At 48.3% G+C, this 23,198-nt stretch overlaps 44 non-coding genes across 44 annotated transcripts; all 44 read left to right on the top strand.

Moving 5' to 3' along the window:
* The first annotated feature begins 302 nt into the window (after positions 1–302).
* Positions 303–375, top strand: TRNAM-CAU (transfer RNA methionine (anticodon CAU)). The gene has a single exon. It is a non-coding gene; the product is annotated as a tRNA-Met (tRNA).
* Positions 376–475: 100 nt separating this feature from the next.
* Positions 476–549, top strand: TRNAI-AAU (transfer RNA isoleucine (anticodon AAU)). Its single transcript has one exon. It is a non-coding gene; the product is annotated as a tRNA-Ile (tRNA).
* Positions 550–1,416: 867 nt separating this feature from the next.
* Positions 1,417–1,487, top strand: TRNAG-GCC (transfer RNA glycine (anticodon GCC)). The gene has a single exon. It is a non-coding gene; the product is annotated as a tRNA-Gly (tRNA).
* Positions 1,488–1,624: 137 nt separating this feature from the next.
* On the top strand, positions 1,625–1,697 carry TRNAM-CAU (transfer RNA methionine (anticodon CAU)). The gene has a single exon. It is a non-coding gene; the product is annotated as a tRNA-Met (tRNA).
* A 100-nt stretch (positions 1,698–1,797) lies between these two features.
* On the top strand, positions 1,798–1,871 carry TRNAI-AAU (transfer RNA isoleucine (anticodon AAU)). The gene has a single exon. It is a non-coding gene; the product is annotated as a tRNA-Ile (tRNA).
* Positions 1,872–2,738: 867 nt separating this feature from the next.
* TRNAG-GCC (transfer RNA glycine (anticodon GCC)) lies at positions 2,739–2,809 on the top strand. The gene has a single exon. It is a non-coding gene; the product is annotated as a tRNA-Gly (tRNA).
* Positions 2,810–2,950: 141 nt separating this feature from the next.
* Positions 2,951–3,023, top strand: TRNAM-CAU (transfer RNA methionine (anticodon CAU)). The gene has a single exon. It is a non-coding gene; the product is annotated as a tRNA-Met (tRNA).
* Positions 3,024–4,063: 1,040 nt separating this feature from the next.
* Positions 4,064–4,134, top strand: TRNAG-GCC (transfer RNA glycine (anticodon GCC)). Its single transcript has one exon. It is a non-coding gene; the product is annotated as a tRNA-Gly (tRNA).
* Positions 4,135–4,275: 141 nt separating this feature from the next.
* Positions 4,276–4,348, top strand: TRNAT-CGU (transfer RNA threonine (anticodon CGU)). The gene has a single exon. It is a non-coding gene; the product is annotated as a tRNA-Thr (tRNA).
* A 100-nt stretch (positions 4,349–4,448) lies between these two features.
* TRNAI-AAU (transfer RNA isoleucine (anticodon AAU)) lies at positions 4,449–4,522 on the top strand. Its single transcript has one exon. It is a non-coding gene; the product is annotated as a tRNA-Ile (tRNA).
* An 866-nt stretch (positions 4,523–5,388) lies between these two features.
* TRNAG-GCC (transfer RNA glycine (anticodon GCC)) lies at positions 5,389–5,459 on the top strand. Its single transcript has one exon. It is a non-coding gene; the product is annotated as a tRNA-Gly (tRNA).
* A 141-nt stretch (positions 5,460–5,600) lies between these two features.
* On the top strand, positions 5,601–5,673 carry TRNAM-CAU (transfer RNA methionine (anticodon CAU)). The gene has a single exon. It is a non-coding gene; the product is annotated as a tRNA-Met (tRNA).
* Positions 5,674–5,772: 99 nt separating this feature from the next.
* TRNAI-AAU (transfer RNA isoleucine (anticodon AAU)) lies at positions 5,773–5,846 on the top strand. Its single transcript has one exon. It is a non-coding gene; the product is annotated as a tRNA-Ile (tRNA).
* An 867-nt stretch (positions 5,847–6,713) lies between these two features.
* TRNAG-GCC (transfer RNA glycine (anticodon GCC)) lies at positions 6,714–6,784 on the top strand. The gene has a single exon. It is a non-coding gene; the product is annotated as a tRNA-Gly (tRNA).
* A 141-nt stretch (positions 6,785–6,925) lies between these two features.
* TRNAM-CAU (transfer RNA methionine (anticodon CAU)) lies at positions 6,926–6,998 on the top strand. The gene has a single exon. It is a non-coding gene; the product is annotated as a tRNA-Met (tRNA).
* Positions 6,999–7,098: 100 nt separating this feature from the next.
* TRNAI-AAU (transfer RNA isoleucine (anticodon AAU)) lies at positions 7,099–7,172 on the top strand. Its single transcript has one exon. It is a non-coding gene; the product is annotated as a tRNA-Ile (tRNA).
* An 867-nt stretch (positions 7,173–8,039) lies between these two features.
* Positions 8,040–8,110, top strand: TRNAG-GCC (transfer RNA glycine (anticodon GCC)). Its single transcript has one exon. It is a non-coding gene; the product is annotated as a tRNA-Gly (tRNA).
* A 141-nt stretch (positions 8,111–8,251) lies between these two features.
* TRNAM-CAU (transfer RNA methionine (anticodon CAU)) lies at positions 8,252–8,324 on the top strand. Its single transcript has one exon. It is a non-coding gene; the product is annotated as a tRNA-Met (tRNA).
* Positions 8,325–8,424: 100 nt separating this feature from the next.
* TRNAI-AAU (transfer RNA isoleucine (anticodon AAU)) lies at positions 8,425–8,498 on the top strand. The gene has a single exon. It is a non-coding gene; the product is annotated as a tRNA-Ile (tRNA).
* Positions 8,499–9,365: 867 nt separating this feature from the next.
* TRNAG-GCC (transfer RNA glycine (anticodon GCC)) lies at positions 9,366–9,436 on the top strand. Its single transcript has one exon. It is a non-coding gene; the product is annotated as a tRNA-Gly (tRNA).
* A 141-nt stretch (positions 9,437–9,577) lies between these two features.
* On the top strand, positions 9,578–9,650 carry TRNAM-CAU (transfer RNA methionine (anticodon CAU)). The gene has a single exon. It is a non-coding gene; the product is annotated as a tRNA-Met (tRNA).
* A 1,041-nt stretch (positions 9,651–10,691) lies between these two features.
* On the top strand, positions 10,692–10,762 carry TRNAG-GCC (transfer RNA glycine (anticodon GCC)). The gene has a single exon. It is a non-coding gene; the product is annotated as a tRNA-Gly (tRNA).
* Positions 10,763–11,076: 314 nt separating this feature from the next.
* TRNAI-AAU (transfer RNA isoleucine (anticodon AAU)) lies at positions 11,077–11,150 on the top strand. Its single transcript has one exon. It is a non-coding gene; the product is annotated as a tRNA-Ile (tRNA).
* An 867-nt stretch (positions 11,151–12,017) lies between these two features.
* On the top strand, positions 12,018–12,088 carry TRNAG-GCC (transfer RNA glycine (anticodon GCC)). The gene has a single exon. It is a non-coding gene; the product is annotated as a tRNA-Gly (tRNA).
* Positions 12,089–12,229: 141 nt separating this feature from the next.
* On the top strand, positions 12,230–12,302 carry TRNAM-CAU (transfer RNA methionine (anticodon CAU)). The gene has a single exon. It is a non-coding gene; the product is annotated as a tRNA-Met (tRNA).
* Positions 12,303–13,555: 1,253 nt separating this feature from the next.
* Positions 13,556–13,628, top strand: TRNAM-CAU (transfer RNA methionine (anticodon CAU)). The gene has a single exon. It is a non-coding gene; the product is annotated as a tRNA-Met (tRNA).
* A 100-nt stretch (positions 13,629–13,728) lies between these two features.
* Positions 13,729–13,802, top strand: TRNAI-AAU (transfer RNA isoleucine (anticodon AAU)). Its single transcript has one exon. It is a non-coding gene; the product is annotated as a tRNA-Ile (tRNA).
* An 867-nt stretch (positions 13,803–14,669) lies between these two features.
* On the top strand, positions 14,670–14,740 carry TRNAG-GCC (transfer RNA glycine (anticodon GCC)). Its single transcript has one exon. It is a non-coding gene; the product is annotated as a tRNA-Gly (tRNA).
* Positions 14,741–14,881: 141 nt separating this feature from the next.
* TRNAM-CAU (transfer RNA methionine (anticodon CAU)) lies at positions 14,882–14,954 on the top strand. Its single transcript has one exon. It is a non-coding gene; the product is annotated as a tRNA-Met (tRNA).
* A 1,041-nt stretch (positions 14,955–15,995) lies between these two features.
* TRNAG-GCC (transfer RNA glycine (anticodon GCC)) lies at positions 15,996–16,066 on the top strand. Its single transcript has one exon. It is a non-coding gene; the product is annotated as a tRNA-Gly (tRNA).
* Positions 16,067–16,207: 141 nt separating this feature from the next.
* On the top strand, positions 16,208–16,280 carry TRNAM-CAU (transfer RNA methionine (anticodon CAU)). The gene has a single exon. It is a non-coding gene; the product is annotated as a tRNA-Met (tRNA).
* A 100-nt stretch (positions 16,281–16,380) lies between these two features.
* Positions 16,381–16,454, top strand: TRNAI-AAU (transfer RNA isoleucine (anticodon AAU)). The gene has a single exon. It is a non-coding gene; the product is annotated as a tRNA-Ile (tRNA).
* An 867-nt stretch (positions 16,455–17,321) lies between these two features.
* On the top strand, positions 17,322–17,392 carry TRNAG-GCC (transfer RNA glycine (anticodon GCC)). The gene has a single exon. It is a non-coding gene; the product is annotated as a tRNA-Gly (tRNA).
* Positions 17,393–17,533: 141 nt separating this feature from the next.
* Positions 17,534–17,606, top strand: TRNAM-CAU (transfer RNA methionine (anticodon CAU)). The gene has a single exon. It is a non-coding gene; the product is annotated as a tRNA-Met (tRNA).
* Positions 17,607–18,647: 1,041 nt separating this feature from the next.
* TRNAG-GCC (transfer RNA glycine (anticodon GCC)) lies at positions 18,648–18,718 on the top strand. The gene has a single exon. It is a non-coding gene; the product is annotated as a tRNA-Gly (tRNA).
* Positions 18,719–18,859: 141 nt separating this feature from the next.
* On the top strand, positions 18,860–18,932 carry TRNAM-CAU (transfer RNA methionine (anticodon CAU)). Its single transcript has one exon. It is a non-coding gene; the product is annotated as a tRNA-Met (tRNA).
* Positions 18,933–19,032: 100 nt separating this feature from the next.
* Positions 19,033–19,106, top strand: TRNAI-AAU (transfer RNA isoleucine (anticodon AAU)). The gene has a single exon. It is a non-coding gene; the product is annotated as a tRNA-Ile (tRNA).
* An 867-nt stretch (positions 19,107–19,973) lies between these two features.
* On the top strand, positions 19,974–20,044 carry TRNAG-GCC (transfer RNA glycine (anticodon GCC)). The gene has a single exon. It is a non-coding gene; the product is annotated as a tRNA-Gly (tRNA).
* A 141-nt stretch (positions 20,045–20,185) lies between these two features.
* Positions 20,186–20,258, top strand: TRNAM-CAU (transfer RNA methionine (anticodon CAU)). Its single transcript has one exon. It is a non-coding gene; the product is annotated as a tRNA-Met (tRNA).
* Positions 20,259–21,299: 1,041 nt separating this feature from the next.
* TRNAG-GCC (transfer RNA glycine (anticodon GCC)) lies at positions 21,300–21,370 on the top strand. The gene has a single exon. It is a non-coding gene; the product is annotated as a tRNA-Gly (tRNA).
* A 141-nt stretch (positions 21,371–21,511) lies between these two features.
* On the top strand, positions 21,512–21,584 carry TRNAM-CAU (transfer RNA methionine (anticodon CAU)). Its single transcript has one exon. It is a non-coding gene; the product is annotated as a tRNA-Met (tRNA).
* Positions 21,585–21,684: 100 nt separating this feature from the next.
* On the top strand, positions 21,685–21,758 carry TRNAI-AAU (transfer RNA isoleucine (anticodon AAU)). Its single transcript has one exon. It is a non-coding gene; the product is annotated as a tRNA-Ile (tRNA).
* An 867-nt stretch (positions 21,759–22,625) lies between these two features.
* Positions 22,626–22,696, top strand: TRNAG-GCC (transfer RNA glycine (anticodon GCC)). The gene has a single exon. It is a non-coding gene; the product is annotated as a tRNA-Gly (tRNA).
* Positions 22,697–22,837: 141 nt separating this feature from the next.
* On the top strand, positions 22,838–22,910 carry TRNAM-CAU (transfer RNA methionine (anticodon CAU)). The gene has a single exon. It is a non-coding gene; the product is annotated as a tRNA-Met (tRNA).
* Positions 22,911–23,198: the final 288 nt, after the last annotated feature.

Raw genomic sequence — 23,198 nt, 5'->3', positions numbered from 1 at the left:
CCACCGCTTCCATAACTTTCTGGTCAGGGGGAGAAATCTTCTTTCCGACCACTCGAATCTCTATGGATTTTCAAGTCGGCCGTTGCAGATGCATTGGTGGTTCAGTGGTAGAATTCTCTCCTGCCACGCGGGAGGCCCGGGTTCGATTCCCGGCCAATGCAAGCTTCCTTTTAGAGCATTGGTAAAACAGGTCCCTGGACAAGCAGGGTTGCCTTTTACCCACGCTGAAGGAAATGTGTCATTTACTATGTTGCAACGCGTCACGTATGAAGAGCTTCAGCAACCGGCGCCAGCCAGCGTTTGCCTTGTTAGCGCAGTAGGTAGCGCGTCAGTCTCATAATCTGAAGGTCGTGAGTTCGACCCTCATACAGGGCATGCTTGTTTTACAGCTTGAGACTGTTGATAGCTGATGCCAAACGTTCATTTACTATGGAGTTTTTTCCACGGTCCTCTGTTGCGCCGAGCCTGCCGACGTGGCCGGTTAGCTCAGTTGGTTAGAGCGTGGTGCTAATAACGCCAAGGTCGCGGGTTCGATCCCCGTACGGGCCATGCTGTTTTGCCTATGTTTCTGCAAATGAAATGACTCCCTTATTTGCATGATGCATTGTATAGATACCACTATATCCGTTATTCAGGAAATGTCTGGACGTCTGTGCGTTACCGTACATCCGCTGATTGCTGGCTGGTGTTTAGAGGCGGCGGTGTCTCGATTTTTCTGCACGTATGTTATTTGTTTCCGTGAACACAGGAGGCATTAACGGTGGATTCTCTTTAAACATTCAATATCCTTCAAACTCTGGTGTGTGCACCATTGGTCTAAGGTCTAGAAAGAAAAGGGGGTGACGTTATAAATGATCTTGTTTCTTTACACATAGATACAGGAGACATTTTTTGGCAGCTAAGAACAGTTCGGCATATCTAAAACGTTTGCAGGGAAGCCGTCCCGCTTATCTACTATCTTTTGAGTCAAGTAAAGCTTTCCAGTGTTGATTGTACGGCGCTGAACTCGTGGTTTTAGCATAATAAAGCGAGCAGCGCCCGAACAGGGACTTGAACCCTGGACCCTCAGATTAAAAGTCTGATGCTCTACCGACTGAGCTATCCAGGCTCGCTGTGCATGAGGCTTGGGCCAGACCTGAAGCTGGCTATCAGTCACAGAGTTGGTCCACGTGCACTTACTTTACATCTAGGACACCTTGAGTTTCTGGTTGACAACCAATTTCTCAATGTCGGTCTCATAATCTGAAGGTCGAGAGTCAGGTCCTCACACAGGGCACGCTTCTTTTACAGCTACACGTATAAGCAACTAACTGATTGATCCCCCAACCACCGCTTCCATAACTTTCTGGTCAGGGGGAGAAATCTTCTTTCCGACCACTCGAATCTCTATGGATTTTCAAGTCGACCGTTGCAGATGCATTGGTGGTTCAGTGGTAGAATTCTCGCCTGCCACGCGGGAGGCCCGGGTTCGATTCCCGGCCAATGCAAGCTTCCTTTTAGAGCATTGGTAAAACAGGTCCCTGGACAAGCAGGGTTGCCTTTTACCCACGCTGAAGGAAATGTGTCATTTACTATGTTGCAACGCGTCACGTATGAAGAGCTTCAGCAACCGGCGCCAGCGTTTGCCTTGTTAGCGCAGTAGGTAGCGCGTCAGTCTCATAATCTGAAGGTCGTGAGTTCGACCCTCATACAGGGCATGCTTGTTTTACAGCTTGAGACTGTTGATAGCTGATGCCAAACGTTCATTTACTCTGGAGTTTTTTCCACAGTCCTCTGTTGCGCCGAGCCTGCCGACGTGGCCGGTTAGCTCAGTTGGTTAGAGCGTGGTGCTAATAACGCCAAGGTCGCGGGTTCGATCCCCGTACGGGCCATGCTGTTTTGCCTATGTTTCTGCAAATGAAATGACTCCCTTATTTGCATGATGCATTGTAGAGATACCACTATATCCGTTACTCAGGAAATGTCTGGACGTCTGTGCGTTACCGTACATCCGCGGATTGCTGGCTGGTGTTTAGAGGCGGCGGTGTCTCGATTTTTCTGCACGTATGTTATTTGTTTCCGTGAACACAGGAGGCATTAACGGTGGATTCTCTTTAAACATTCAATATCCTTCAAACTCTGGTGTGTGCACCATTGGTCTAAGGTCTAGAAAGAAAAGGGGGTGACGTTATAAATGATCTTGTTTCTTTACACATAGATACGGGAGACATTTTTTGGCAGCTAAGAACAGTTCGGCATATCTAAAACGTTTGCAGGGAAGCCGTCCCGCTTATCTACTATCTTTTGAGTCAAGTAAAGCTTTCCAGTGTTGATTGTACGGCGCTGAACTCGTGGTTTTAGCATAATAAAGCAAGCAGCGCCCGAACAGGGACTTGAACCCTGGACCCTCAGATTAAAAGTCTGATGCTCTACCGACTGAGCTATCCAGGCTCGCTGTGCATGAGGCTTGGGCCAGACCTGAAGCTGGCTATCAGTCACAGAGTTGGTCCACGTGCACTTACTTTACATCTAGGACACCTTGAGTTTCTGGTTGACAACCAATTTCTCAATGTCGGTCTCATAATCTGAAGGTCGAGAGTCAGGTCCTCACACAGGGCACGCTTCTTTTACAGCTACACGTATAAGCAACTAACTGATTGATCCCCCAACCACCGCTTCCATAACTTTCTGGTCAGGGGGAGAAATCTTCTTTCCGACCACTCGAATCTCTATGGATTTTCAAGTCGACCGTTGCAGATGCATTGGTGGTTCAGTGGTAGAATTCTCGCCTGCCACGCGGGAGGCCCGGGTTCGATTCCCGGCCAATGCAAGCTTCCTTTTAGAGCATTGGTAAAACAGGTCCCTGGACAAGCAGGGTTGCCTTTTACCCACGCTGAAGGAAATGTGTCATTTACTATGTTGCAACGCGTCACGTATGAAGAGCTTCAGCAACCGGCGCCAGCCAGCGTTTGCCTTGTTAGCGCAGTAGGTAGCGCGTCAGTCTCATAATCTGAAGGTCGTGAGTTCGACCCTCATACAGGGCATGCTTGTTTTACAGCTTGAGACTGTTGATAGCTGATGCGAAACGTTCATTTACTATGGAGTTTTTTCCACGGTCCTCTGTTGCGCCGAGCCTGCCGGTTGGCCGGTTAGCTCAGTTGGTTAGAGCGTGGTGCTAATAACGCCAAGGTCGTGGGTTCGATCCCCGTACGGGCCATGCTGTTTTGCCTATGTTTCTGCAAATGAAATGACTCCCTTATTTGCATGATGCATTGTATAGATACCACTATATCCGTTATTCAGGAAATGTCTGGACATCTGTGCGTTACCGTACATCCGCTGATTGCTGGCTGGTGTTTAGAGGCGGCGGTGTCTCGATTTTTCTGCACGTATGTTATTTGTTTCCGTGAACACAGGAGGCATTAACGGTGGATTCTCTTTAAACATTCAATATCCTTCAAACTCTGGTGTGTGCACCATTGGTCTAAGGTCTAGAAAGAAAAGGGGGTGACGTTATAAATGATCTTGTTTCTTTACACATAGATACAGGAGACATTTTTTGGCAGCTAAGAACAGTTCGGCATATCTAAAACGTTTGCAGGGAAGCCGTCCCGCTTATCTACTATCTTTTGAGTCAAGTAAAGCTTTCCAGTGTTGATTGTACGGCGCTGAACTCGTGGTTTTAGCATAATAAAGCAAGCAGCGCCCGAACAGGGACTTGAACCCTGGACCCTCAGATTAAAAGTCTGATGCTCTACCGACTGAGCTATCCAGGCTCACTGTGCATGAGGCTTGGGCCAGACCTGAAGCTGGCTATCAGTCACAGAGTTGGTCCACGTGCACTTACTTTACATCTAGGACACCTTGAGTTTCTGGTTGACAACCAATTTCTCAATGTCGGTCTCATAATCTGAAGGTCGAGAGTCAGGTCCTCACACAGGGCACGCTTCTTTTACAGCTACACGTATAAGCAACTAACTGATTGATCCCCCAACCACCGCTTCCATAACTTTCTGGTCAGGGGGAGAAATCTTCTTTCCGACCACTCGAATCTCTATGGATTTTCAAGTCGGCCGTTGCCGATGCATTGGTGGTTCAGTGGTAGAATTCTCGCCTGCCACGCGGGAGGCCCGGGTTCGATTCCCGGCCAATGCAAGCTTCCTTTTAGAGCATTGGTAAAACAGGTCCCTGGACAAGCAGGGTTGCCTTTTACCCACGCTGAAGGAAATGTGTCATTTACTATGTTGCAACGCGTCACGTATGAAGAGCTTCAGCAACCGGCGCCAGCCAGCGTTTGCCTTGTTAGCGCAGTAGGTAGCGCGTCAGTCTCGTAATCTGAAGGTCGTGAGTTCGACCCTCATACAGGGCATGCTTGTTTTACAGCTTGAGACTGTTGATAGCTGATGCCAAACGTTCATTTACTATGGAGTTTTTTCCACGGTCCTCTGTTGCGCCGAGCCTGCCGACGTGGCCGGTTAGCTCAGTTGGTTAGAGCGTGGTGCTAATAACGCCAAGGTCGCGGGTTCGATCCCCGTACGGGCCATGCTGTTTTGCCTATGTTTCTGCAAATGAAATGACTCCCTTATTTGCATGATGCATTGTATAGATACCACTATATCCGTTATTCAGGAAATGTCTGGACGTCTGTGCGTTACCGTACATCCGCGGATTGCTGGCTGGTGTTTAGAGGCGGCGGTGTCTCGATTTTTCTGCACGTATGTTATTTGTTTCCGTGAACACAGGAGGCATTAACGGTGGATTCTCTTTAAACATTCAATATCCTTCAAACTCTGGTGTGTGCACCATTGGTCTAAGGTCTAGAAAGAAAAGGGGGTGACGTTATAAATGATCTTGTTTCTTTACACATAGATACAGGAGACATTTTTTGGCAGCTAAGAACAGTTCGGCATATCTAAAACGTTTGCAGGGAAGCCGTCCCGCTTATCTACTATCTTTTGAGTCAAGTAAAGCTTTCCAGTGTTGATTGTACGGCGCTGAACTCGTGGTTTTAGCATAATAAAGCAAGCAGCGCCCGAACAGGGACTTGAACCCTGGACCCTCAGATTAAAAGTCTGGTGCTCTACCGACTGAGCTATCCAGGCTCGCTGTGCTGAGGCTTGGGCCAGACCTGAAGCTGGCTATCAGTCACAGAGTTGGTCCACGTGCACTTACTTTACATCTAGGACACCTTGAGTTTCTGGTTGACAACCAATTTCTCAATGTCGGTCTCATAATCTGAAGGTCGAGAGTCAGGTCCTCACACAGGGCACGCTTCTTTTACAGCTACACGTATAAGCAACTAACTGATTGATCCCCCAACCACCGCTTCCATAACTTTCTGGTCAGGGGGAGAAATCTTCTTTCCGACCACTCGAATCTCTATGGATTTTCAAGTCGACCGTTGCAGATGCATTGGTGGTTCAGTGGTAGAATTCTCGCCTGCCACGCGGGAGGCCCGGGTTCGATTCCCGGCCAATGCAAGCTTCCTTTTAGAGCATTGGTAAAACAGGTCCCTGGACAAGCAGGGTTGCCTTTTACCCACGCTGAAGGAAATGTGTCATTTACTATGTTGCAACGCGTCACGTATGAAGAGCTTCAGCAACCGGCGCGAGCCAGCGTTTGCCTTGTTAGCGCAGTAGGTAGCGCGTCAGTCTCATAATCTGAAGGTCGTGAGTTCGACCCTCATACAGGGCATGCTTGTTTTACAGCTTGAGACTGTTGATAGCTGATGCCAAACGTTCATTTACTATGGAGTTTTTTCCACGGTCCTCTGTTGCGCCGAGCCTGCCGGTTGGCCGGTTAGCTCAGTTGGTTAGAGCGTGGTGCTAATAACGCCAAGGTCGCGGGTTCGATCCCCGTACGGGCCATGCTGTTTTGCCTATGTTTCTGCAAATGAAATGACTCCCTTATTTGCATGATGCATTGTATAGATACCACTATATCCGTTATTCAGGAAATGTCTGGACATCTGTGCGTTACCGTACATCCGCGGATTGCTGGCTGGTGTTTAGAGGCGGCGGTGTCTCGATTTTTCTGCACGTATGTTATTTGTTTCCGTGAACACAGGAGGCATTAACGGTGGATTCTCTTTAAACATTCAATATCCTTCAAACTCTGGTGTGTGCACCATTGGTCTAAGGTCTAGAAAGAAAAGGGGGTGACGTTATAAATGACCTTGTTTCTTTACACATAGATACGGGAGACATTTTTTGGCAGGTAAGAACCGTTCGGCATATCTAAAACGTTTGCAGGGAAGCCGTCCCGCTTATCTACTATCTTTTGAGTCAAGTAAAGCTTTCCAGTGTTGATTGTACGGCGCTGAACTCGTGGTTTTAGCATAATAAAGCAAGCAGCGCCCGAACAGGGACTTGAACCCTGGACCCTCAGATTAAAAGTCTGATGCTCTACCGACTGAGCTATCCAGGCTCGCTGTGCATGAGGCTTGGGCCAGACCTGAAGCTGGCTATCAGTCACAGAGTTGGTCCACGTGCACTTACTTTACATCTAGGACACCTTGAGTTTCTGGTTGACAACCAATTTCTCAATGTCGGTCTCATAATCTGAAGGTCGAGAGTCAGGTCCTCGCACAGGGCACGCTTCTTTTACAGCTACACGTATAAGCAACTAACTGATTGATCCCCCAACCACCGCTTCCATAACTTTCTGGTCAGGGGGAGAAATCTTCTTTCCGACCACTCGAATCTCTATGGATTTTCAAGTCGACCGTTGCAGATGCATTGGTGGTTCAGTGGTAGAATTCTCGCCTGCCACGCGGGAGGCCCGGGTTCGATTCCCGGCCAATGCAAGCTTCCTTTTAGAGCATTGGTAAAACAGGTCCCTGGGCAAGCAGGGTTGCCTTTTACCCACGCTGAAGGAAATGTGTCATTTACTATGTTGCAACGCGTCACGTATGAAGAGCTTCAGCAACCGGCGCCAGCCAGCGTTTGCCTTGTTAGCGCAGTAGGTAGCGCGTCAGTCTCATAATCTGAAGGTCGTGAGTTCGACCCTCATACAGGGCATGCTTGTTTTACAGCTTGAGACTGTTGATAGCTGATGCCAAACGTTCATTTACTATGGAGTTTTTTCCACGGTCCTCTGTTGCGCCGAGCCTGCCGACGTGGCCGGTTAGCTCAGTTGGTTAGAGCGTGGTGCTAATAACGCCAAGGTCGCGGGTTCGATCCCCGTACGGGCCATGCTGTTTTGCCTATGTTTCTGCAAATGAAATGACTCCCTTATTTGCATGATGCATTGTATAGATACCACTATATCCGTTATTCAGGAAATGTCTGGACGTCTGTGCGTTACCGTACATCCGCTGATTGCTGGCTGGTGTTTAGAGGCGGCGGTGTCTCGATTTTTCTGCACGTATGTTATTTGTTTCCGTGAACACAGGAGGCATTAACGGTGGATTCTCTTTAAACATTCAATATCCTTCAAACTCTGGTGTGTGCACCATTGGTCTAAGGTCTAGAAAGAAAAGGGGGTGACGTTATAAATGATCTTGTTTCTTTACACATAGATACAGGAGACATTTTTTGGCAGCTAAGAACAGTTCGGCATATCTAAAACGTTTGCAGGGAAGCCGTCCCGCTTATCTACTATCTTTTGAGTCAAGTAAAGCTTTCCAGTGTTGATTGTACGGCGCTGAACTCGTGGTTTTAGCATAATAAAGCAAGCAGCGCCCGAACAGGGACTTGAACCCTGGACCCTCAGATTAAAAGTCTGATGCTCTACCGACTGAGCTATCCAGGCTCGCTGTGCATGAGGCTTGGGCCAGACCTGAAGCTGGCTATCAGTCACAGAGTTGGTCCACGTGCACTTACTTTACATCTAGGACACCTTGAGTTTCTGGTTGACAACCAATTTCTCAATGTCGGTCTCATAATCTGAAGGTCGAGAGTCAGGTCCTCACACAGGGCACGCTTCTTTTACAGCTACACGTATAAGCAACTAACTGATTGATCCCCCAACCACCGCTTCCATAACTTTCTGGTCAGGGGGAGAAATCTTCTTTCCGACCACTCGAATCTCTATGGATTTTCAAGTCGACCGTTGCAGATGCATTGGTGGTTCAGTGGTAGAATTCTCGCCTGCCACGCGGGAGGCCCGGGTTCGATTCCCGGCCAATGCAAGCTTCCTTTTAGAGCATTGGTAAAACAGGTCCCTGGACAAGCAGGGTTGCCTTTTACCCACGCTGAAGGAAATGTGTCATTTACTATGTTGCAACGCGTCACGTATGAAGAGCTTCAGCAACCGGCGCCAGCCAGCGTTTGCCTTGTTAGCGCAGTAGGTAGCGCGTCAGTCTCATAATCTGAAGGTCGTGAGTTCGACCCTCATACAGGGCATGCTTGTTTTACAGCTTGAGACTGTTGATAGCTGATGCCAAACGTTCATTTACTATGGAGTTTTTTCCACGGTCCTCTGTTGCGCCGAGCCTGCCGACGTGGCCGGTTAGCTCAGTTGGTTAGAGCGTGGTGCTAATAACGCCAAGGTCGCGGGTTCGATCCCCGTACGGGCCATGCTGTTTTGCCTATGTTTCTGCAAACGAAATGACTCCCTTATTTGCATGATGCATTGTATAGATACCACTATATCCGTTATTCAGGAAATGTCTGGACATCTGTGCGTTACCGTACATCCGCTGATTGCTGGCTGGTGTTTAGAGGCGGCGGTGTCTGGATTTTTCTGCACGTATGTTATTTGTTTCCGTGAACACAGGAGGCATTAACGGTGGATTCTCTTTAAACATTCAATATCCTTCAAACTCTGGTGTGTGCACCATTGGTCTAAGGTCTAGAAAGAAAAGGGGGTGACGTTATAAATGATCTTGTTTCTTTACACATAGATACAGGAGACATTTTTTGGCAGCTAAGAACAGTTCGGCATATCTAAAACGTTTGCAGGGAAGCCGTCCCGCTTATCTACTATCTTTTGAGTCAAGTAAAGCTTTCCAGTGTTGATTGTACGGCGCTGAACTCGTGGTTTTAGCATAATAAAGCGAGCAGCGCCCGAACAGGGACTTGAACCCTGGACCCTCAGATTAAAAGTCTGATGCTCTACCGACTGAGCTATCCAGGCTCGCTGTGCATGAGGCTTGGGCCAGACCTGAAGCTGGCTATCAGTCACAGAGTTGGTCCACGTGCACTTACTTTACATCTAGGACACCTTGAGTTTCTGGTTGACAACCAATTTCTCAATGTCGGTCTCATAATCTGAAGGTCGAGAGTCAGGTCCTCACACAGGGCACGCTTCTTTTACAGCTACACGTATAAGCAACTAACTGATTGATCCCCCAACCACCGCTTCCATAACTTTCTGGTCAGGGGGAGAAATCTTCTTTCCGACCACTCGAATCTCTATGGATTTTCAAGTCGACAGTTGCAGATGCATTGGTGGTTCAGTGGTAGAATTCTCGCCTGCCACGCGGGAGGCCCGGGTTCGATTCCCGGCCAATGCAAGCTTCCTTTTAGAGCATTGGTAAAACAGGTCCCTGGACAAGCAGGGTTGCCTTTTACCCACGCTGAAGGAAATGTGTCATTTACTATGTTGCAACGCGTCACGTATGAAGAGCTTCAGCAACCGGCGCCAGCCAGCGTTTGCCTTGTTAGCGCAGTAGGTAGCGCGTCAGTCTCATAATCTGAAGGTCGTGAGTTCGACCCTCATACAGGGCATGCTTGTTTTACAGCTTGAGACTGTTGATAGCTGATGCCAAACGTTCATTTACTATGGAGTTTTTTCCACGGTCCTCTGTTGCGCCGAGCCTGCCGACGTGGCCGGTTAGCTCCGTTGGTTAGAGCGTGGTGCTAATAACGCCAAGGTCGCGGGTTCGATCCCCGTACGGGCCATGCTGTTTTGCCTATGTTTCTGCAAATGAAATGACTCCCTTATTTGCATGATGCATTGTATAGATACCACTATATCCGTTATTCAGGAAATGTCTGGACATCTGTGCGTTACCGTACATCCGCTGATTGCTGGCTGGTGTTTAGAGGCGGCGGTGTCTCGATTTTTCTGCACGTATGTTATTTGTTTCCGTGAACACAGGAGGCATTAACGGTGGATTCTCTTTAAACATTCAATATCCTTCAAACTCTGGTGTGTGCACCATTGGTCTAAGGTCTAGAAAGAAAAGGGGGTGACGTTATAAATGATCTTGTTTCTTTACACATAGATACAGGAGACATTTTTTGGCAGCTAAGAACAGTTCGGCATATCTAAAACGTTTGCAGGGAAGCCGTCCCGCTTATCTACTATCTTTTGAGTCAAGTAAAGCTTTCCAGTGTTGATTGTACGGCGCTGAACTCGTGGTTTTAGCATAATAAAGCAAGCAGCGCCCGAACAGGGACTTGAACCCTGGACCCTCAGATTAAAAGTCTGATGCTCTACCGACTGAGCTATCCAGGCTCGCTGTGCATGAGGCTTGGGCCAGACCTGAAGCTGGCTATCAGTCACAGAGTTGGTCCACGTGCACTTACTTTACATCTAGGACACCTTGAGTTTCTGGTTGACAACCAATTTCTCAATGTCGGTCTCATAATCTGAAGGTCGAGAGTCAGGTCCTCACACAGGGCACGCTTCTTTTACAGCTACACGTATAAGCAACTAACTGATTGATCCCCCAACCACCGCTTCCATAACTTTCTGGTCAGGGGGAGAAATCTTCTTTCCGACCACTCGAATCTCTATGGATTTTCAAGTCGACCGTTGCAGATGCATTGGTGGTTCAGTGGTAGAATTCTCGCCTGCCACGCGGGAGGCCCGGGTTCGATTCCCGGCCAATGCAAGCTTCCTTTTAGAGCATTGGTAAAACAGGTCCCTGGACAAGCAGGGTTGCCTTTTACCCACGCTGAAGGAAATGTGTCATTTACTATGTTGCAACGCGTCACGTATGAAGAGCTTCAGCAACCGGCGCCGGCCAGCGTTTGCCTTGTTAGTGCAGTAGGTAGCGCGTCAGTCTCATAATCTGAAGGTCGTGAGTTCGACCCTCATACAGGGCATGCTTGTTTTACAGCTTGAGACTGTTGATAGCTGATGCCAAACGTTCATTTACTATGGAGTTTTTTCCACGGTCCTCTGTTGCGCCGAGCCTGCCGACGTGGCCGGTTAGCTCAGTTGGTTAGAGCGTGGTGCTAATAACGCCAAGGTCGCGGGTTCGATCCCCGTACGGGCCATGCTGTTTTGCCTATGTTTCTGCAAATGAAATGACTCCCTTATTTGCATGATGCATTGTATAGATACCACTATATCCGTTATTCAGGAAATGTCTGGACGTCTGTGCGTTACCGTACATCCGCTGATTGCTGGCTGGTGTTTAGAGGCGGCGGTGTCTCGATTTTTCTGCACGTATGTTATTTGTTTCCGTGAACACAGGAGGCATTAACGGTGGATTCTCTTTAAACATTCAATATCCTTCAAACTCTGGTGTGTGCACCATTGGTCTAAGGTCTAGAAAGAAAAGGGGGTGACGTTATAAATGATCTTGTTTCTTTACACATAGATACAGGAGACATTTTTTGGCAGCTAAGAACAGTTCGGCATATCTAAAACGTTTGCAGGGAAGCCGTCCCGCTTATCTACTATCTTTTGAGTCAAGTAAAGCTTTCCAGTGTTGATTGTACGGCGCTGAACTCGTGGTTTTAGCATAATAAAGCGAGCAGCGCCCGAACAGGGACTTGAACCCTGGACCCTCAGATTAAAAGTCTGATGCTCTACCGACTGAGCTATCCAGGCTCGCTGTGCATGAGGCTTGGGCCAGACCTGAAGCTGGCTATCAGTCACAGAGTTGGTCCACGTGCACTTACTTTACATCTAGGACACCTTGAGTTTCTGGTTGACAACCAATTTCTCAATGTCGGTCTCATAATCTGAAGGTCGAGAGTCAGGTCCTCACACAGGGCACGCTTCTTTTACAGCTACACGTATAAGCAACTAACTGATTGATCCCCCAACCACCGCTTCCATAACTTTCTGGTCAGGGGGAGAAATCTTCTTTCCGACCACTCGAATCTCTATGGATTTTCAAGTCGACCGTTGCAGATGCATTGGTGGTTCAGTGGTAGAATTCTCGCCTGCCACGCGGGAGGCCCGGGTTCGATTCCCGGCCAATGCAAGCTTCCTTTTAGAGCATTGGTAAAACAGGTCCCTGGACAAGCAGGGTTGCCTTTTACCCACGCTGAAGGAAATGTGTCATTTACTATGTTGCAACGCGTCACGTATGAAGAGCTTCAGCAACCGGCGCCAGCCAGCGTTTGCCTTGTTAGCGCAGTAGGTAGCGCGTCAGTCTCATAATCTGAAGGTCGTGAGTTCGACCCTCATACAGGGCATGCTTGTTTTACAGCTTGAGACTGTTGATAGCTGATGCCAAACGTTCATTTACTATGGAGTTTTTTCCACGGTCCTCTGTTGCGCCGAGCCTGCCGACGTGGCCGGTTAGCTCCGTTGGTTAGAGCGTGGTGCTAATAACGCCAAGGTCGCGGGTTCGATCCCCGTACGGGCCATGCTGTTTTGCCTATGTTTCTGCAAATGAAATGACTCCCTTATTTGCATGATGCATTGTATAGATACCACTATATCCGTTATTCAGGAAATGTCTGGACGTCTGTGCGTTACCGTACATCCGCGGATTGCTGGCTGGTGTTTAGAGGCGGCGGTGTCTCGATTTTTCTGCACGTATGTTATTTGTTTCCGTGAACACAGGAGGCATTAACGGTGGATTCTCTTTAAACATTCAATATCCTTCAAACTCTGGTGTGTGCACCATTGGTCTAAGGTCTAGAAAGAAAAGGGGGTGACGTTATAAATGATCTTGTTTCTTTACACATAGATACAGGAGACATTTTTTGGCAGCTAAGAACAGTTCGGCATATCTAAAACGTTTGCAGGGAAGCCGTCCCGCTTATCTACTATCTTTTGAGTCAAGTAAAGCTTTCCAGTGTTGATTGTACGGCGCTGAACTCGTGGTTTTAGCATAATAAAGCAAGCCGCGCCCGAACAGGGACTTGAACCCTGGACCCTCAGATTAAAAGTCTGGTGCTCTACCGACTGAGCTATCCAGGCTCGCTGTGCATGAGGCTTGGGCCAGACCTGAAGCTGGCTATCAGTCACAGAGTTGGTCCACGTGCACTTACTTTACATCTAGGACACCTTGAGTTTCTGGTTGACAACCAATTTCTCAATGTCGGTCTCATAATCTGAAGGTCGAGAGTCAGGTCCTCACACAGGGCACGCTTCTTTTACAGCTACACGTATAAGCAACTAACTGATTGATCCCCCAACCACCGCTTCCATAACTTTCTGGTCAGGGGGAGAAATCTTCTTTCCGACCACTCGAATCTCTATGGATTTTCAAGTCGGCCGTTGCAGATGAATTGGTGGTTCAGTGGTAGAATTCTCGCCTGCCACGCGGGAGGCCCGGGTTCGATTCCCGGCCAATGCAAGCTTCCTTTTAGAGCATTGGTAAAACAGGTCCCTGGACAAGCAGGGTTGCCTTTTACCCACGCTGAAGGAAATGTGTCATTTACTATGTTGCAACGCGTCACGTATGAAGAGCTTCAGCAACCGGCGCCAGCCAGCGTTTGCCTTGTTAGCGCAGTAGGTAGCGCGTCAGTCTCATAATCTGAAGGTCGTGAGTTCGACCCTCATACAGGGCATGCTTGTTTTACAGCTTGAGACTGTTGATAGCTGATGCCAAACGTTCATTTACTATGGAGTGTTTTCCACGGTCCTCTGTTGCGCCGAGCCTGCCGACGTGGCCGGTTAGCTCAGTTGGTTAGAGCGTGGTGCTAATAACGCCAAGGTCGCGGGTTCGATCCCCGTACGGGCCATGCTGTTTTGCCTATGTTTCTGCAAATGAAATGACTCCCTTATTTGCATGATGCATTGTATAGATACCACTATATCCGTTATTCAGGAAATGTCTGGACGTCTGTGCGTTACCGTACATCCGCGGATTGCTGGCTGGTGTTTAGAGGCGGCGGTGTCTCGATTTTTCTGCACGTATGTTATTTGTTTCCGTGAACACAGGAGGCATTAACGGTGGATTCTCTTTAAACATTCAATATCCTTCAAACTCTGGTGTGTGCACCATTGGTCTAAGGTCTAGAAAGAAAAGGGGGTGACGTTATAAATGATCTTGTTTCTTTACACATAGATACAGGAGACATTTTTTGGCAGCTAAGAACAGTTCGGCATATCTAAAACGTTTGCAGGGAAGCCGTCCCGCTTATCTACTATCTTTTGAGTCAAGTAAAGCTTTCCAGTGTTGATTGTACGGCGCTGAACTCGTGGTTTTAGCATAATAAAGCAAGCAGCGCCCGAACAGGGACTTGAACCCTGGACCCTCAGATTAAAAGTCTGATGCTCTACCGACTGAGCTATCCAGGATCGCTGTGCATGAGGCTTGGGCCAGACCTGAAGCTGGCTATCAGTCACAGAGTTGGTCCACGTGCACTTACTTTACATCTAGGACACCTTGAGTTTCTGGTTGACAACCAATTTCTCAATGTCGGTCTCATAATCTGAAGGTCGAGAGTCAGGTCCTCACACAGGGCACGCTTCTTTTACAGCTACACGTATAAGCAACTAACTGATTGATCCCCCAACCACCGCTTCCATAACTTTCTGGTCAGGGGGAGAAATCTTCTTTCCGACCACTCGAATCTCTATGGATTTTCAAGTCGGCCATTGCAGATGCATTGGTGGTTCAGTGGTAGAATTCTCGCCTGCCACGCGGGAGGCCCGGGTTCGATTCCCGGCCAATGCAAGCTTCCTTTTAGAGCATTGGTAAAACAGGTCCCTGGACAAGCAGGGTTGCCTTTTACCCACGCTGAAGGAAATGTGTCATTTACTATGTTGCAACGCGTCACGTATGAAGAGCTTCAGCAACCGGCGCCAGCCAGCGTTTGCCTTGTTAGCGCAGTAGGTAGCGCGTCAGTCTCATAATCTGAAGGTCGTGAGTTCGACCCTCATACAGGGCATGCTTGTTTTACAGCTTGAGACTGTTGATAGCTGATGCCAAACGTTCATTTACTATGGAGTTTTTTCCACGGTCCTCTGTTGCGCCGAGCCTGCCGACGTGGCCGGTTAGCTCAGTTGGTTAGAGCGTGGTGCTAATAACGCCAAGGTCGCGGGTTCGATCCCTGTACGGGCCATGCTGTTTTGCCTATGTTTCTGCAAATGAAATGACTCCCTTATTTGCATGATGCATTGTATAGATACCACTATATCCGTTATTCAGGAAATGTCTGGACATCTGTGCGTTACCGTACATCCGCTGATTGCTGGCTGGTATTTAGAGGCGGCGGTGTCTCGATTTTTCTGCACGTATGTTATTTGTTTCCGTGAACACAGGAGGCATTAACGGTGGATTCTCTTTAAACATTCAATATCCTTCAAACTCTGGTGTGTGCACCATTGGTCTAAGGTCTAGAAAGAAAAGGGGGTGACGTTATAAATGATCTTGTTTCTTTACACATAGATACAGGAGACATTTTTTGGCAGCTAAGAACAGTTCGGCATATCTAAAACGTTTGCAGGGAAGCCGTCCCGCTTATCTACTATCTTTTGAGTCAAGTAAAGCTTTCCAGTGTTGATTGTACGGCGCTGAACTCGTGGTTTTAGCATAATAAAGCAAGCCGCGCCCGAACAGGGACTTGAACCCTGGACCCTCAGATTAAAAGTCTGGTGCTCTACCGACTGAGCTATCCAGGCTCGCTGTGCATGAGGCTTGGGCCAGACCTGAAGCTGGCTATCAGTCACAGAGTTGGTCCACGTGCACTTACTTTACATCTAGGACACCTTGAGTTTCTGGTTGACAACCAATTTCTCAATGTCGGTCTCATAATCTGAAGGTCGAGAGTCAGGTCCTCACACAGGGCACGCTTCTTTTACAGCTACACGTATAAGCAACTAACTGATTGATCCCCCAACCACCGCTTCCATAACTTTCTGGTCAGGGGGAGAAATCTTCTTTCCGACCACTCGAATCTCTATGGATTTTCAAGTCGGCCGTTGCAGATGCATTGGTGGTTCAGTGGTAGAATTCTCGCCTGCCACGCGGGAGGCCCGGGTTCGATTCCCGGCCAATGCAAGCTTCCTTTTAGAGCATTGGTAAAACAGGTCCCTGGACAAGCAGGGTTGCCTTTTACCCACGCTGAAGGAAATGTGTCATTTACTATGTTGCAACGCGTCACGTATGAAGAGCTTCAGCAACCGGCGCCAGCCAGCGTTTGCCTTGTTAGCGCAGTAGGTAGCGCGTCAGTCTCATAATCTGAAGGTCGTGAGTTCGACCCTCATACAGGGCATGCTTGTTTTACAGCTTGAGACTGTTGATAGCTGATGCCAAACGTTCATTTACTATGGAGTGTTTTCCACGGTCCTCTGTTGCGCCGAGCCTGCCGACGTGGCCGGTTAGCTCAGTTGGTTAGAGCGTGGTGCTAATAACGCCAAGGTCGCGGGTTCGATCCCCGTACGGGCCATGCTGTTTTGCCTATGTTTCTGCAAATGAAATGACTCCCTTATTTGCATGATGCATTGTATAGATACCACTATATCCGTTATTCAGGAAATGTCTGGACGTCTGTGCGTTACCGTACATCCGCGGATTGCTGGCTGGTGTTTAGAGGCGGCGGTGTCTCGATTTTTCTGCACGTATGTTATTTCTTTCCGTGAACACAGGAGGCATTAACGGTGGATTCTCTTTAAACATTCAATATCCTTCAAACTCTGGTGTGTGCACCATTGGTCTAAGGTCTAGAAAGAAAAGGGGGTGACGTTATAAATGACCTTGTTTCTTTACACATAGATACAGGAGACATTTTTTGGCAGCTAAGAACAGTTCGGCATATCTAAAACGTTTGCAGGGAAGCCGTCCCGCTTATCTACTATCTTTTGAGTCAAGTAAAGCTTTCCAGTGTTGATTGTACGGCGCTGAACTCGTGGTTTTAGCATAATAAAGCAAGCAGCGCCCGAACAGGGACTTGAACCCTGGACCCTCAGATTAAAAGTCTGATGCTCTACCGACTGAGCTATCCAGGATCGCTGTGCATGAGGCTTGGGCCAGACCTGAAGCTGGCTATCAGTCACAGAGTTGGTCCACGTGCACTTACTTTACATCTAGGACACCTTGAGTTTCTGGTTGACAACCAATTTCTCAATGTCGGTCTCATAATCTGAAGGTCGAGAGTCAGGTCCTCACACAGGGCACGCTTCTTTTACAGCTACACGTATAAGCAACTAACTGATTGATCCCCCAACCACCGCTTCCATAACTTTCTGGTCAGGGGGAGAAATCTTCTTTCCGACCACTCGAATCTCTATGGATTTTCAAGTCGGCCGTTGCAGATGCATTGGTGGTTCAGTGGTAGAATTCTCGCCTGCCACGCGGGAGGCCCGGGTTCGATTCCCGGCCAATGCAAGCTTCCTTTTAGAGCATTGGTAAAACAGGTCCCTGGACAAGCAGGGTTGCCTTTTACCCACGCTGAAGGAAATGTGTCATTTACTATGTTGCAACGCGTCACGTATGAAGAGCTTCAGCAACCGGCGCCAGCCAGCGTTTGCCTTGTTAGCGCAGTAGGTAGCGCGTCAGTCTCATAATCTGAAGGTCGTGAGTTCGACCCTCATACAGGGCATGCTTGTTTTACAGCTTGAGACTGTTGATAGCTGATGCCAAACGTTCATTTACTATGGAGTTTTTTCCACGGTCCTCTGTTGCGCCGAGCCTGCCGACGCGGCCGGTTAGCTCAGTTGGTTAGAGCGTGGTGCTAATAACGCCAAGGTCGCGGGTTCGATCCCTGTACGGGCCATGCTGTTTTGCCTATGTTTCTGCAAATGAAATGACTCCCTTATTTGCATGATGCATTGTATAGATACCACTATATCCGTTATTCAGGAAATGTCTGGACATCTGTGCGTTACCGTACATCCGCTGATTGCTGGCTGGTATTTAGAGGCGGCGGTGTCTCGATTTTTCTGCACGTATGTTATTTGTTTCCGTGAACACAGGAGGCATTAACGGTGGATTCTCTTTAAACATTCAATATCCTTCAAACTCTGGTGTGTGCACCATTGGTCTAAGGTCTAGAAAGAAAAGGGGGTGACGTTATAAATGATCTTGTTTCTTTACACATAGATACAGGAGACATTTTTTGGCAGCTAAGAACAGTTCGGCATATCTAAAACGTTTGCAGGGAAGCCGTCCCGCTTATCTACTATCTTTTGAGTCAAGTAAAGCTTTCCAGTGTTGATTGTACGGCGCTGAACTCGTGGTTTTAGCATAATAAAGCAAGCCGCGCCCGAACAGGGACTTGAACCCTGGACCCTCAGATTAAAAGTCTGGTGCTCTACCGACTGAGCTATCCAGGCTCGCTGTGCATGAGGCTTGGGCCAGACCTGAAGCTGGCTATCAGTCACAGAGTTGGTCCACGTGCACTTACTTTACATCTAGGACACCTTGAGTTTCTGGTTGACAACCAATTTCTCAATGTCGGTCTCATAATCTGAAGGTCGAGAGTCAGGTCCTCACACAGGGCACGCTTCTTTTACAGCTACACGTATAAGCAACTAACTGATTGATCCCCCAACCACCGCTTCCATAACTTTCTGGTCAGGGGGAGAAATCTTCTTTCCGACCACTCGAATCTCTATGGATTTTCAAGTCGGCCGTTGCAGATGCATTGGTGGTTCAGTGGTAGAATTCTCGCCTGCCACGCGGGAGGCCCGGGTTCGATTCCCGGCCAATGCAAGCTTCCTTTTAGAGCATTGGTAAAACAGGTCCCTGGACAAGCAGGGTTGCCTTTTACCCACGCTGAAGGAAATGTGTCATTTACTATGTTGCAACGCGTCACGTATGAAGAGCTTCAGCAACCGGCGCCAGCCAGCGTTTGCCTTGTTAGCGCAGTAGGTAGCGCGTCAGTCTCATAATCTGAAGGTCGTGAGTTCGACCCTCATACAGGGCATGCTTGTTTTACAGCTTGAGACTGTTGATAGCTGATGCCAAACGTTCATTTACTATGGAGTGTTTTCCACGGTCCTCTGTTGCGCCGAGCCTGCCGACGTGGCCGGTTAGCTCAGTTGGTTAGAGCGTGGTGCTAATAACGCCAAGGTCGCGGGTTCGATCCCCGTACGGGCCATGCTGTTTTGCCTATGTTTCTGCAAATGAAATGACTCCCTTATTTGCATGATGCATTGTATAGATACCACTATATCCGTTATTCAGGAAATGTCTGGACGTCTGTGCGTTACCGTACATCCGCGGATTGCTGGCTGGTGTTTAGAGGCGGCGGTGTCTCGATTTTTCTGCACGTATGTTATTTGTTTCCGTGAACACAGGAGGCATTAACGGTGGATTCTCTTTAAACATTCAATATCCTTCAAACTCTGGTGTGTGCACCATTGGTCTAAGGTCTAGAAAGAAAAGGGGGTGACGTTATAAATGATCTTGTTTCTTTACACATAGATACAGGAGACATTTTTTGGCAGCTAAGAACAGTTCGGCATATCTAAAACGTTTGCAGGGAAGCCGTCCCGCTTATCTACTATCTTTTGAGTCAAGTAAAGCTTTCCAGTGTTGATTGTACGGCGCTGAACTCGTGGTTTTAGCATAATAAAGCAAGCAGCGCCCGAACAGGGACTTGAACCCTGGACCCTCAGATTAAAAGTCTGATGCTCTACCGACTGAGCTATCCAGGATCGCTGTGCATGAGGCTTGGGCCAGACCTGAAGCTGGCTATCAGTCACAGAGTTGGTCCACGTGCACTTACTTTACATCTAGGACACCTTGAGTTTCTGGTTGACAACCAATTTCTCAATGTCGGTCTCATAATCTGAAGGTCGAGAGTCAGGTCCTCACACAGGGCACGCTTCTTTTACAGCTACACGTATAAGCAACTAACTGATTGATCCCCCAACCACCGCTTCCATAACTTTCTGGTCAGGGGGAGAAATCTTCTTTCCGACCACTCGAATCTCTATGGATTTTCAAGTCGGCCATTGCAGATGCATTGGTGGTTCAGTGGTAGAATTCTCGCCTGCCACGCGGGAGGCCCGGGTTCGATTCCCGGCCAATGCAAGCTTCCTTTTAGAGCATTGGTAAAACAGGTCCCTGGACAAGCAGGGTTGCCTTTTACCCACGCTGAAGGAAATGTGTCATTTACTATGTTGCAACGCGTCACGTATGAAGAGCTTCAGCAACCGGCGCCAGCCAGCGTTTGCCTTGTTAGCGCAGTAGGTAGCGCGTCAGTCTCATAATCTGAAGGTCGTGAGTTCGACCCTCATACAGGGCATGCTTGTTTTACAGCTTGAGACTGTTGATAGCTGATGCCAAACGTTCATTTACTATGGAGTTTTTTCCACGGTCCTCTGTTGCGCCGAGCCTGCCGACGTGGCCGGTTAGCTCAGTTGGTTAGAGCGTGGTGCTAATAACGCCAAGGTCGCGGGTTCGATCCCTGTACGGGCCATGCTGTTTTGCCTATGTTTCTGCAAATGAAATGACTCCCTTATTTGCATGATGCATTGTATAGATACCACTATATCCGTTATTCAGGAAATGTCTGGACATCTGTGCGTTACCGTACATCCGCTGATTGCTGGCTGGTATTTAGAGGCGGCGGTGTCTCGATTTTTCTGCACGTATGTTATTTGTTTCCGTGAACACAGGAGGCATTAACGGTGGATTCTCTTTAAACATTCAATATCCTTCAAACTCTGGTGTGTGCACCATTGGTCTAAGGTCTAGAAAGAAAAGGGGGTGACGTTATAAATGATCTTGTTTCTTTACACATAGATACAGGAGACATTTTTTGGCAGCTAAGAACAGTTCGGCATATCTAAAACGTTTGCAGGGAAGCCGTCCCGCTTATCTACTATCTTTTGAGTCAAGTAAAGCTTTCCAGTGTTGATTGTACGGCGCTGAACTCGTGGTTTTAGCATAATAAAGCAAGCCGCGCCCGAACAGGGACTTGAACCCTGGACCCTCAGATTAAAAGTCTGGTGCTCTACCGACTGAGCTATCCAGGCTCGCTGTGCATGAGGCTTGGGCCAGACCTGAAGCTGGCTATCAGTCACAGAGTTGGTCCACGTGCACTTACTTTACATCTAGGACACCTTGAGTTTCTGGTTGACAACCAATTTCTCAATGTCGGTCTCATAATCTGAAGGTCGAGAGTCAGGTCCTCACACAGGGCACGCTTCTTTTACAGCTACACGTATAAGCAACTAACTGATTGATCCCCCAACCACCGCTTCCATAACTTTCTGGTCAGGGGGAGAAATCTTCTTTCCGACCACTCGAATCTCTATGGATTTTCAAGTCGGCCGTTGCAGATGCATTGGTGGTTCAGTGGTAGAATTCTCGCCTGCCACGCGGGAGGCCCGGGTTCGATTCCCGGCCAATGCAAGCTTCCTTTTAGAGCATTGGTAAAACAGGTCCCTGGACAAGCAGGGTTGCCTTTTACCCACGCTGAAGGAAATGTGTCATTTACTATGTTGCAACGCGTCACGTATGAAGAGCTTCAGCAACCGGCGCCAGCCAGCGTTTGCCTTGTTAGCGCAGTAGGTAGCGCGTCAGTCTCATAATCTGAAGGTCGTGAGTTCGACCCTCATACAGGGCATGCTTGTTTTACAGCTTGAGACTGTTGATAGCTGATGCCAAACGTTCATTTACTATGGAGTGTTTTCCACGGTCCTCTGTTGCGCCGAGCCTGCCGACGTGGCCGGTTAGCTCAGTTGGTTAGAGCGTGGTGCTAATAACGCCAAGGTCGCGGGTTCGATCCCCGTACGGGCCATGCTGTTTTGCCTATGTTTCTGCAAATGAAATGACTCCCTTATTTGCATGATGCATTGTATAGATACCACTATATCCGTTATTCAGGAAATGTCTGGACGTCTGTGCGTTACCGTACATCCGCGGATTGCTGGCTGGTGTTTAGAGGCGGCGGTGTCTCGATTTTTCTGCACGTATGTTATTTCTTTCCGTGAACACAGGAGGCATTAACGGTGGATTCTCTTTAAACATTCAATATCCTTCAAACTCTGGTGTGTGCACCATTGGTCTAAGGTCTAGAAAGAAAAGGGGGTGACGTTATAAATGACCTTGTTTCTTTACACATAGATACAGGAGACATTTTTTGGCAGCTAAGAACAGTTCGGCATATCTAAAACGTTTGCAGGGAAGCCGTCCCGCTTATCTACTATCTTTTGAGTCAAGTAAAGCTTTCCAGTGTTGATTGTACGGCGCTGAACTCGTGGTTTTAGCATAATAAAGCAAGCAGCGCCCGAACAGGGACTTGAACCCTGGACCCTCAGATTAAAAGTCTGATGCTCTACCGACTGAGCTATCCAGGATCGCTGTGCATGAGGCTTGGGCCAGACCTGAAGCTGGCTATCAGTCACAGAGTTGGTCCACGTGCACTTACTTTACATCTAGGACACCTTGAGTTTCTGGTTGACAACCAATTTCTCAATGTCGGTCTCATAATCTGAAGGTCGAGAGTCAGGTCCTCACACAGGGCACGCTTCTTTTACAGCTACACGTATAAGCAACTAACTGATTGATCCCCCAACCACCGCTTCCATAACTTTCTGGTCAGGGGGAGAAATCTTCTTTCCGACCACTCGAATCTCTATGGATTTTCAAGTCGGCCATTGCAGATGCATTGGTGGTTCAGTGGTAGAATTCTCGCCTGCCACGCGGGAGGCCCGGGTTCGATTCCCGGCCAATGCAAGCTTCCTTTTAGAGCATTGGTAAAACAGGTCCCTGGACAAGCAGGGTTGCCTTTTACCCACGCTGAAGGAAATGTGTCATTTACTATGTTGCAACGCGTCACGTATGAAGAGCTTCAGCAACCGGCGCCAGCCAGCGTTTGCCTTGTTAGCGCAGTAGGTAGCGCGTCAGTCTCATAATCTGAAGGTCGTGAGTTCGACCCTCATACAGGGCATGCTTGTTTTACAGCTTGAGACTGTTGATAGCTGATGCCAAACGTTCATTTACTATGGAGTTTTTTCCACGGTCCTCTGTTGCGCCGAGCCTGCCGACGCGGCCGGTTAGCTCAGTTGGTTAGAGCGTGGTGCTAATAACGCCAAGGTCGCGGGTTCGATCCCTGTACGGGCCATGCTGTTTTGCCTATGTTTCTGCAAATGAAATGACTCCCTTATTTGCATGATGCATTGTATAGATACCACTATATCCGTTATTCAGGAAATGTCTGGACATCTGTGCGTTACCG

Source organism: Spea bombifrons, chromosome 4 (assembly GCF_027358695.1).
Source record: "Spea bombifrons isolate aSpeBom1 chromosome 4, aSpeBom1.2.pri, whole genome shotgun sequence".
NCBI lineage: Eukaryota > Metazoa > Chordata > Amphibia > Anura > Pelobatidae > Spea > Spea bombifrons.
Note: the sequence above shows the minus strand (reverse complement) of the source record. Positions and strands in the feature narration are given on the sequence as shown.